General features: G+C 44.4%; 1 protein-coding gene across 2 annotated transcripts in view; it reads left to right on the forward strand.

The window, feature by feature from the left end:
• Positions 1–12,139, forward strand: part of SLC17A7 (solute carrier family 17 member 7) — a 768,585-nt gene that overhangs the window by 670,452 nt on the left and 85,994 nt on the right. The gene's annotated exons all lie outside the window — the stretch shown is intronic.

Consider the following 12,139-nt stretch of genomic DNA (forward strand, 5'->3'; position numbering starts at 1 on the left):
GATGGTCTAGCAGTTTTTACTGGCTGATACCTTTACCGGCTTGGCATTTACAATTTCTGTGACTTCTTGTTTATTTTTAAGTTCGTTCCGTGGTGCTATTTTATCATCTGATTACCTCCTGCGGTCTGAGACTCGCATCACAGCAGCTCATGTGACAGGATCACACATGGGCTTTATAGTTTATATTTGCTGACAATACTTGTCGGACTTGTTGTTGTCATCCCATGTATTACTTTGTTTCTCACTAGGACACCAGAATCTTGGTGTCCAGGTGGCGCCACGGCCACGGATAGGAGCATGGTACTAAACTTTATTAGGTGAGTGTCCCATGAGTTTAACCTTAAAATACCTGTAGTCACCTTATCCAAGTTTCCATTAGGATACCATGACACTTCCAGTCTTCTGTTTTAATTGTTTTTAGATTGGTTTTAAATTCACTAGCTGTAGGAGTATCACTACTCACTGTATAGAGTCATTGACACATGGTGAATAAGGACGTTAAGTTAGACCATTTAGTCAATAGGGGGTTACCACCACTATGTGATTTAGACCTGTACAGTACTCACTTTTTATATTGCCTTTGCTTGGGATGCCTTACTTACGATCTCCTTTCCTTTTAGGTTCCCCTAGGCATATGGCGAGACCGTTCCCATATAACAGGTAGTAGGTAACAGCTGTACTTACCGCTTTGTGTAGATTATTGACAGCTTATATAGGTCCTGAGGAATTGCCACGGATCACTAGGACCATTAGGCAAGAAACATGTCGACCAGCACAGATGAGCTTAGCCAAGCTGAATCATAACATCAGCTAGCTGCCATTCTGCTTCCGCTTTTTATTCAGGTAGAGAGCCATCCCCAATAAAATTATTTTTGGACTCTCTAACTTGTTTTAATTCACTTACCTGCACTCACATCTACACTACTAGGTCCCTCTCACACACACTGCATCATACGGCCAGGAACTGAAGATCTCCGCTAAAGAGCCCCTTTTAGGGTGCCCGTCGGGCATTGCAGCGCCGGCCCGACGAGGAGCAGGTCCATATGATGAAGCATGACACCTAGCTTGCTGGGTGTGTGAGGACCCTAGTTCCGAATAGAGGAATTCCTCTTCCTTACGGTCTCTTCTTTTCCTTTACACCCCCCCTTCTGTTTGAGGAACTGCATACTTTTTCCTTTCTATATAACTAACTGGGCATGTATGCTGGACCTCCTTAAATAAAAGCCCATCAGTCCCTCCTTTGTCTACACAATTTCTCACTTCAAAGACATGACGGCACAGAGAAAGAGAGGTACATGAATAGAGGTTCTGTCACCTCCAAGTCCTGATAAAACAGGCTTACAGAGACACAGGATACAGAGTCTGTCGCCTCCAGCACCAGTGGTCACAGAGCTGCAGAAACAGACACAAAAACACAGTCTGTCATCCCAGTGACCTGATTGCACAAGAATACAGAGACACAGGGATGCAAAGTCTGTCACCTCAGGAACACGAGGTACAAAGCTACAGAAACAGACACAATAACACAGTCTGTCACCTCAGACACCTGATTGCACATGTGTATCCTCTTAAGGACATGATAACACTGAGAGATACAGAATCTGTGACCTCAAGGGCATAATGGCTCAGAGCTGCAGGACTCCATAGACGAGCTCCATCCCCTGGAAAAATAAGAATTTGGAAGTATTCTTTGACGGAAAACTTACCTTTGCTGATCAGATCAATCAAGTTACATCTTTCTGTTCTTATCTCTTAAGAACAGTGAGAAAGGCATTTCCTTTTATTCTGTTTGAGCTCCAAATGACAGTAATCGCTGCTTTGGTACTATCAAGGATAGATTACAGAAATGCCCTTTATGTGGCCATCCAACAGTGGCCGTTGAATGAATTGAAGGTGCTACAGAATGCAGCGTGCTGCTGCATTCTGTAGCCCTCTTATGAGGACACCTAAATTTAATTCAGTTTCTCAAGCCATTGTAGAGTTACACTGGCCACCTGTTAAAAAACGAGTCACCTTCAAGTCGCTCTGTTGAGCTCACAAAGCCCTCCATGAAACCGACCCGGAATATCTTAGAAGGAAATTCCAGTGTTACAACCCTCAGGAGAATGCTTCGCTCTTCCTCCGCTAAAACAGTTGTGATGCCTAAAATCAACTAATCATCCTAGGATGGCAGAAGTTTCATCCCTCCAACCTGCAGAATGTGGTACTCGCTGCCTTGGTACCCTAAAGCTCATGAACCACAGAAAGGACCGAAGTGAGTGAATTTAAAAACCATCATAGTATACCTGACCCCCTATTAACAATCACTGATTCACAGCGACGACGGGATGATAAGGTCCCCACACACCGCACTTATATATTTTAATCCCACATAGTAACCCCATAGAATAAAAATTGTTCAGGTATACTATGATGGTTTTTTAATTCACTCACTCCTTTTTTTGTTTGGGCCCCCACTTAGTTTAGAAGTGCATCCCTGTCTTCAGGTGTATGCCCGCCCTCTATCAAACGCGTTTTTTAGAGGGCGAGGACTGGCAGATGATGAAGCATGACACCTGGTGGTGTGTGATGCCAGTCCGTCAATTTTTGTGATTTGCCCCCACTAAATTGGGCATCTCTTAGACACAACTAGGGACGGTCCTTTCTGTGGTTCATAGCTTTGGTTGGAGGCTGACCGTTCTCTAGTGCCCTAACGCCTAACGCCTCTAGTTCCCTCCCCGGGCCAGACCCTGGGTGTAACTGTGGTTCTTTACCCTAAAGCTCATCCCAATCTAATGTAGTTTAGAAAACTGCTCCAAAACCTGATTTTTTTTGTAGTCTTCTGCCCTAATAGACCTCCCTTTGGGCTCAGTAAAAGACGCTACCACAAAGACGCCTTTGGGCATTCGGAAGCGCGATAAAACCATATCATTATCAAAACCTACAGGTTTACATAATTGTGATATAGATATTGTTTGCTAACTCAAGGACAACAACTAGATGAACTCGCACAAGGACACAGAGCCTGCCGTTGCCAGACATGAGGTCTCAGAGCCACAGAAACTCAGGTAAGACAGGCCGGTGCCTCTGAAAGTCCAGTAGATAGAACTGGGAGAAAAGCAGTCATGCCAGAAGAGCTTCATGCCGCGCTTGTCATCCCACATGAGGCCAAAATTAATACGGCACACAATGTGACAAGCAATGCTAGACATCCAAAAGCCAAATCTTTGTAAGTAGGGAAAAGTCCCTTTAACTGACCTCTCCCACTTTTTATAAAAGCAAATAGGAGGCAGCTTTCAGATGGCCAGACCCAGCAGGTTGAATAAATTACCCCAAACACTAAACCAGGGATGACAGCCTGCAAACTGTCTTAATACAGTTGAATCGTGTTCTCACTACTAGCATGTAATAAGAAAGTGACATCACGATTCCTCTGTTATTTATTTTAGTTGAATGGTGATGTTAACTGACTGCACCATGTCTCTCCCAGGTGCAGCAGACACAGGGAGGTGCAGCTTCCCGAACAGTAAACACTGTTGACATATAAATAGTTGAAAGAAAGGGTAGCTTTTCATCAATTTGTCTTTTTCTTTTCCAAAAAACGAAGAGTCAGTGACTGATCAGGCAAATATGGCACTTTATCTAGAGGAGAAATAAATGTGAATGCTTACCACACATTCCAAACTGCAAAGTACGTTTTATTAACAAAATGCTTAAACATGTTTCAGACAAATTTAAAGCTGCAAATTGGTGTGATTATTCTTATTGTGCAGTTACAAGCCACTGGTGACAGAAATCTTTCATCAGAAAGAGTTTAAGGCCTAATAATTAAAAGGGAGTTAATGTGAAGTTGTAACAACGTATTATAAGGAATAAAATACATCTTACTGCACCTTAAAACAATATTGCAAGTCACCTCAGAAAATCCATGACCTTAGAAAGGAACTCAGCATTTGACCTCATTCTCCTATATGTACATGAACTTTAAATATACTTGTAATGTATGGTAGGGAGCACTTTGGCCAACATATATTATTAGCACAAGTGGTCCTGCATTACAGAATTTGCTAGCAAACATGACTAGAGCTCGTTTTAAATTGCCTAGTCTGAACCTCAGCGCTAAGTAACCAAATAAAAATGTCTGCACGAGCAGAAAATACTCACCTTTGTGGTGGTATGGAGATCAGTGAACAGATGCTAACATATACTTCTAGAATTCTCCATTAGAATACCTAAAAGAAGCATTGATTTTATACATAAAGGAGCCTGAAACTCTGGAATAGTTCAATGAATGACAATGTAAACTATACACATTTATGTAGAATCCTATTCCCCTTTTCTTCAAATTCTCAGTTTGCAATGGTCAAAACAATCCAAATGTGGTAAGCCATTATAAGAAAATGTTAGTGCTCGGTTAGGTGAACTATATCATTGGCCTTTGTCACCCTTTCACACTCTTCTGTCTCTATTCAGGGATACCCGGGATATTTGAAAAAGGCTGACAGCCAATTCTGCCAGGCATAGCATGGGGATGGCTTATATTTATAGTACATCGAATTATTAGTGAATGTTCAATGTGCAATATTACACATTTTCACACAGTTCTTGGTAGCCGTGGGGTCCAATTTCCAAAGCGTTTATCTTAGCTCTTCCGTCCTGCCATTCTCACTGTTTTTTGATTTTTCACCTATTTCTTTTTGGCATGTCCAGGTGGACCTAACCTAAGGACCCACTCAGACACAGACCCTCTGTTCTCCAGCACTTCTTTAGGTGAACAGATTGTTCTCAAGAGGAGCATGCAGCATGTGACACAAAGCTACTAATATGGAGTTATTGTTCTCATGTCTGGCTTTGTGCTCGAATACATATCAGGATTGCAGTCCCGCCACTCTCAGAGACTCCCATGGACGGCTAAGCCTGCTGGTGCCAAAATACGTGCATTTAGCCAACCTGCCTTTGCCAGAGGCCTTTGGCCCATCTACCTTTGGCGACCACTGCCAGTTTAACCTGTGAAGACCACATGCACACCCTGAAGGAACAGCTGCACGGCATCACCATTATTATTAAATATTTTATAGATCTATAAACAGGGTCACACTGGGAGAGAAAATCGGCCCGGGCACCAAAATAAAAATGCATCAGCCAATAGTAAATTAGGTAGCTAAAAAAGTGGCTTACATTTGCAATTGTGACCGTTTCGAACTTCCAAAGACATGCTACATAGGCATGGATTGGAGCTTGCTGTAGGCAATGTTTGTTTACATTTCAAGGACTTTAAAAGTAAAAACCGCCTCAACAGACCATAAAACATGCCCACAAACAGCAAAAAATGGCCCCCTTAATGATCTATCAGTCCAGCCCACTGCCCCACAGGCCAGCCCGACCCTTCTAGTGTAGTTTCCCCAACTCTGCTTCTGATTTGTTGAGACCTGGAGAGTGGAGTGCAAGTCAGATAAACATAAAGAGGCTGGAAATTTCAAACATTTCTGCAACATGTAAACTGGACAGATCAAAAGGCACAGATCTGGTGCCACTGTCATGACAAGGAGAGTTGAATTAGATACTGCAGAGTTCCTTTTTATGAACTTCTGAGCGTGCTATCAAATCCAGTCTACTCCATCCAGCATACTGTCATATATTAAAACAATGTAAAAGTTCAGAATTCATGCTATCTTTAGTCATACATAGTCTTTCGTAGTGCAAAGCTTCGTGTGTTTTCACAGTAGTTTGGTTTTAGAAATCTTGCCCAGCTTTAAGGTAATCCACACTATTGTAATATGGCCACAGCATTGGCTTTACATTTTTTAACACGAGAGCAGGAAATGGAGACAGTGAGGTCTGGCACGAATACATAGTGCAGACCCACCGTGATCAGAATTCATAATGGCTGCTGCACAGCCTCATGCCTTACGGCTACACAACACCCGCAGTATTCCTCCGACTGGCATCGCTGCAGCAGGGCGCGGCCCAAGAAACAAACCCATGCAGCAGCCGCCTCTTTCAGAAACACAACCTGACCAGACCTCTGCAATGGACCTGAAGCTAGACTAAAGCAATGCCACCAATCACCGAGAAAAGTATGTAAAAAGAGTGTTTGCCGTGGATGGGTCATTTTTAAAGAAAATAATTTTTATGTAGCTTTTTTTCAAATCAAGATTGATTTTCATTAAAAGTAACAAATGACACATAGATTATACTTTGAGTGAGAATGTATTGCGTTCAGAGGCGGAAACCTTCTTTTCAGTACGGCCTCTGTGTTCACCAAATAGTCCCTTCGACATTCTGAAATCAATGTAACTCACATTTTGCAACAAAGGCACACTCTAAGAGGAGGAATGATACGCCCAGTTGTTAATAGCATGATGGTAATTTTGAAACACATCTTTGGGCTGATCCAAGATGTGATTGACAGTATCTCTGTGCAGTGGCTGAAGTTTGCTGACCCAAACAGGCCAGTAACTGAAGGTGCTTGATCAATAGCCGGCTATCCGTACATTTCATACACAGTGTCTAGCAGTCAGTTAAAGCTGTCAAGCCAGGCCGTAACATCTCACAATAAACATTGTTTATTCTGCACACAGATGCAGATGCATCTTGGATTCAACCTGCGATGTACAAATGCACGTCATGTAATGTCACATGCAGTTTATGGATACAGGGTTCTGCTCGAAATAACAATTTGAATAGCCTGCTGCTCATTTTAATTACATAGATTTCAAGCCTCACTGACCTTGGGATTAATCCAATTTACAAAATCCATAGTGGTTTCTTAGATTGGGGATTATTTACACTACTAGGACAAGGTGCATGCTGTTTGTAGCACCTCAGCCATGCACACCTAATACACCAGACATGTATTAAACACTGTGGAAGGATATTTCGAGGTGTATTATCCGCACTCAGAGGGTTTTCCTTTTCACTTCTTTCCTCATATATGGAAGCAATGGGAATGATTTTCACAGATGCATTTACTTATGTAGTTTTTTACAGCTCTTACCAAGCCTGCGAAACGTTTTCAAGTGCTGTACAGGCACATTAAGGGCCCAATTCCGATCTCACATGTAAAGCCCTCCGTACGACTCGGATCCATAGGGCTTTACGAGCGATTCGTGGAACAGGAGTCTGAACGAGCGAGTACGATGCATTCTTATGCTTATGGACTCGGTTCGCTCGGACTCCCATTGAATTCTATGGGAGCCTGTATACTGGATGCGTGCACAGGCTCCCATAGCAAAAAGGGGTGGGTGGGGAAAAGCGTAAACATTGTGGCGGGCACCCCATGGTGCCCACCACACTGTGCATGCAAGGGAAGGGGAGACCCATGGGTAACCCCACGGGTCTGAATCGGAGGGCTCCAGTTGATGGTGGGAATGATACAAGCCCCATAAGAACGATTCCGGCAGCTTTTTCGATCCCGACATACCGAATTGTTAAGGCTGTCCGAATTGTGCATCGTACTTGCTCACTCGGAAACAGAGTCCATAGAGGTCATACAGACTCGATCTGGTCTGGAGACACTTCGCTCGACCGGTCCGCAAACTTTGCATCATACTTGGTCGTTCGGACCAGTGTACGAATCGGCTGGTAAAAAGGGCTTCGAATCGGATCCGTTAAAGCCAAATCCGATTCGTAGGCCTTCCGAACGAGATAGGAATCAACCCCATAGTTGTAACATACTGTACAAAGTCTTCAGGAACTAATCAGAGGTAGAGATAAAATGGGACAATTGTCTACATGTTTGCATTAAGCAAAATTATCAATACCAATAACAATATTACTTTATTTCGGTATTTCACCATAAAAGAACAGCCACAAATATATACAAGCAGATAAAAAATTACGAGGAATAAAAACAATTCATCAAAGATATTACATTGCTAAAAAAAGACAATAAAATCAAGCACAATCAAATCCATGATCTTGCATCTTGAGGAAGTTTCTCCTGACCCACCACATGGAGCTTAAAAAACATGAAACTGCAAAGACTATATAAGAATCTGTGTTGTACTTTAAGATTCTAAATGCGTCCCTGCAATGTGTGGTGCCCAGGTTTTTGCACAGCTGAAGCAGCCATCTACGTCTTGCTGTTTGATAGCCCGGGCAAAAAAAGAAGATGTGGACTTCGGTCTCATCACACAAATTACATGTCGGACACCTACTTATACTTCCTCCCGACCATTTGCCCATGTAAGCATGCAGAGGGAGGCAGCCATGGCGAAACTGCAGATATAGTTTCCTTCCTAGTGCCGGGTGGATTTCATCAAGACATGCCTCCAGCCTGCAAAATTATCAACATAGATCAATTAAAGCATGTACCATGTGACACATCAAAGTTTAAAGATTCAATGTGAATGAAAGTTACAAGAACAGGAGGTTAAAGTCAGAAGGATAAAAAGCAAAAGCGTTGCTACGTACAACAGGGCAGACAAGTAGGGAGGGAAAGGAGTCTTTTAAACCACTGCATAGAGAATGAAACAGAAATAAGATATATGATGGACCAAATCTAGGGGCCGATAACGATGGCGAGTGGACTTGAGTCCCCCCGCCATCATAGCATGGACTGGGAGCACCCACCTGTAAGGCGGCGGTCACGCACCCCAGATTATGATGCGACCGCCACCGTGGCGGTCGCATCCTGCTACATTAAGATTGCGGTGGGTGCTGCTGGTTGCAGCACCTGCCGCATTGCTAAAACAGCACGTTGTGTATTTCCCTGCACTACGTGGCAGGCACCATGGGGTGCCTGCCACGTAGTGCAGGGAAATGTAGGGGGGTACCATGGGTACCCCCCAGTGCACCATCACCCCCCAACACAAGGGGGGCCCGCAACGGGCCCCCGAATCCATTCCCCGCCAGCCTTTCCATGGCGGTTTCACCGCCATGGAAAGGCTGGCTTGAGCCAGCATTGTAATTTGGCGGACGGTGCCTGCTAGGCACCACCACCATTATTATACACATGCTGGCCTGGTCCACCAGGCAATCAGAATGATTGCCTGTGGCGGGCGGTCTTTGCAACCTCCACGCTGCTCCAATGATTCCCCCCGCCATCTTAATATGGCGGGGGAAAAATTCCAGATCAATGGCGGAGGGCCCGCCACCACACGGCTGGCGAAGGTGGGCCTTCCGCCATCGTAATCAGCCCTCTAGTTATTTCGAATTTTTGCAAAGCAATACGAGTCTCTCTTTGGTTACTTCAGAGCAATAGATGAGATACTGAGTGAAGAAGTTAGAGTCCAGTAAGTGAGAGGAGGGTACAGTCCGGCAGTCTTCTGTTACTGTTTTGAATTTAGATAAACAGGTACTGGAACAGCTCTACTTTCAGCCTTTTGTGAAAAGGTTGTAATTCGGTTCTAGCCTCAGACTTCGGGTCAATGAATTCCACAGTAATGGCGTCTTGACTCCCAGATACCTGCATTCACGTTTGTGCAAGGCTTGTTGGGAGATAAGGCTTTCTGTTGCTGCGCATAGATTTCTCTTGGGCACTTGCAGAGCAGTGAGCTCAGAGGTGACCTGGACCTTTGCCATAGTTGGCCTTGTCGGTGGTACAAAGAACTCTGAATGTTATTTATCAGTCTAATGGAAGCCACTGCTTGCTTTCAAGCCATTTTGTAGATGTGCTGCTGCAGAGCTGGGGGCTTAAGGGGCAGTGGAAAGGGAGAGAAACACAGATTGGTGGGGGTACTAAGTGAGAGAAAACACAATATTTTGTAAAATCACCAACATCTTTAAAACCTTTCAAAACACAGAGAGGGAGACAGTGTTGTGCATTTTTATCTGTGTGTTTGGAAACATTCCTGGTGAATTCCGACAGACACCTCACCATACCCGAGTGAAAGCAGCTGTACCCAACTATTTACCAGAAAATATATTTATTAGGATGGTGTAATACCCCAAACAACCTCCCCTGAAGCTGCGCCCCTGATTTTTAGGTCTCGCCTGACCCAGCGCATGTGCTGGTCTGGCGAGACTTATTGAGAGGGCTCCAAAAAGTGCTACCAGGCCAGCCTAGAGCTACAGTGCATGTGCGTGCGCGCCGCTTTGATGTTTGATCGTGATCGCGATCACTTTCGCGGCCTCACGGCCGCTTTGCATACCCAATAGGTCTCGCTTTTGGAACCTTATAAGTATTTAGTTATGCAACTGTTGCATAGCTAAACACTTATAAGGTCCCAAAGGCGAGACCTATTGGCTATGCCAAGGCTTGTTGCATTTTGGTTCTTGTACCCCTAAAGTCTGGTGAATAGTTTCACTAAGGGTCCAATGTTACATGAGTCTAAGCAGGCATCACAGTGATATGGGCTCATGGCTCCACTGCCCAGTGGCCATTTCTCGGCGTGGGAGGATTCTCCTGAGGCGCGAGAGCTACAAGTGGATGCCGGTAACCACTATGTTGACCGAGGGAATACATGAGAGATCAGGATCAGCTCTAAAACCAGAGTCATAACTTTCAGGGTGCGAGGAGGTTGCTGCTATGTTTTCAGGCCTCTCAAATAATAGCAAATGGATATCCCTCTTGACCTCATTCAGGCTGAATGCACTGATCGCAAACCCTGCCTTGAGTGAAAGGCGTAGCAGGTTCATGCACGCCACTATGCCCAGCGCCACAGGATGTTGAAGGCTTCCTCCTTTGTGCCACCCTTAACACTTTTCTTTGGTCAATCAGTGTATGGAAGGAAATAGATGAACTTCCCACCAATGCCAAGTCGCAATATTTCTTTTTAATGCTTCCTGTTTTGGCATCGCAAGAAAGATACTATGGAGCCCCCTAGTTGGATTAGTGGCCTCACTGGTCCTTCACCAAGGCAGGCCTTTTTGGTATTCTTAATGACTTTGTGGCAGCCCCTTCTGCCCCTTATGCAGCAGAACCTATCTTCTTTACTTGAATTTGTTTCTGCTGTTGGCCTTCCAGGTTATGGACGGTGTGTTTAAAGCCGCTCTTTGGTTTTCTGGTTCGCAGAGGAGCCAGTAGGCTCAGGTGAATGGTGACATGGAAGTTTTCTGTCAAAGCTTCCTGATCAGAATCACTCAGTTGCTGGTTTGCTTGGCTATGATGTAGGTTGCTTCAGATTCCTCAAAGCTTTTTTTTTAAAGTGCCTAGGTGTTTTTAAAGTGCTGTGATTGGGTGCACAAATATTGTCGGGGGGGGGGGGGGGTGGCGGGGGTCAGTAAGCAGTTTTCTCAGGTTGAGGAGGAAAGAGAATTGGTCTGTCATTGGTATCTACAGAGTGATGAAGGCTAGTGTGGACAGCTCCATGGGCTGGTGCAAGCACCGAGTGAGGGAAACCCAAGCCCTGCATAATTCCAATCCAGTCAGGGACTTGTTTTGATTCAGGGCTGCCAATCCGCTGCATTAGGCCACCCAAAACAAGTTTTTTCTTGCCTATTGTTTGGAGGGGGTCGGACAGTTTATGAAATACTTCCTATAAGGAACAGCTATGACTGCAACAATGAGCGAGTTGTTTGTGTTGACAGTGCAGCAGAGGACTACATGAGTGAAGGAGGGGAAGTGGAAGAAAGACCAATACAGAGGAGGTAGGTAGAGTAGAGGTAGGTAGGGCCTTATTCATTTGCTTTGCGCCTATACATAGTGGCTTCTATGTGACGGGCTTTTCAAAGCCTTCCAGTAGTCTCGGTGGTCTGTTCAACAAATAATGTATCTACATTAGTAAATGATGCGTGAAAAGAAAACTAGCCAAGATGGCCGGCCTAGATCTAACACTATCACCAAAGGCCAAGTCATTTGCCTTAGACATTTCACCAGCAGAAATGTAGGAGGTGCTTTTCTACATCATTTCGGCAGTGTGTCCCATGAAAGAAAGAAGCGTTTTACACAAATGCACACTGAGCTATGTGGTTAGCATCTCTGAAAAGCAGCGGTTGCGGTACAAAACACAATTGCTTCTTTGTGTAAGCAGAAAGGGATTTGTGTAAGCACAAAGGGAACACAACCGTTAAACTATGTTTTGGGGAATTTCCCTTCCCTGGGGTTGAGGTGTTTTCATGGTTTCAGAATGTGAGGTGTCTCTGAAAATTACTCACTCGCTTTTCTTTTCTTGTTTCTCTCTCCGCTCTTTTCTGTTTATTACCCTACTTTATTTCTCCCTCTCTTTCTCTATCTACCTGGTTCCATCTTTCGGTCTCACATATCTGTCATTGTTTT

This window comes from Triturus cristatus, chromosome 7 (assembly GCF_964204655.1).
Source record: "Triturus cristatus chromosome 7, aTriCri1.1, whole genome shotgun sequence".
Taxonomy (NCBI): Eukaryota; Metazoa; Chordata; class Amphibia; order Caudata; family Salamandridae; genus Triturus; species Triturus cristatus.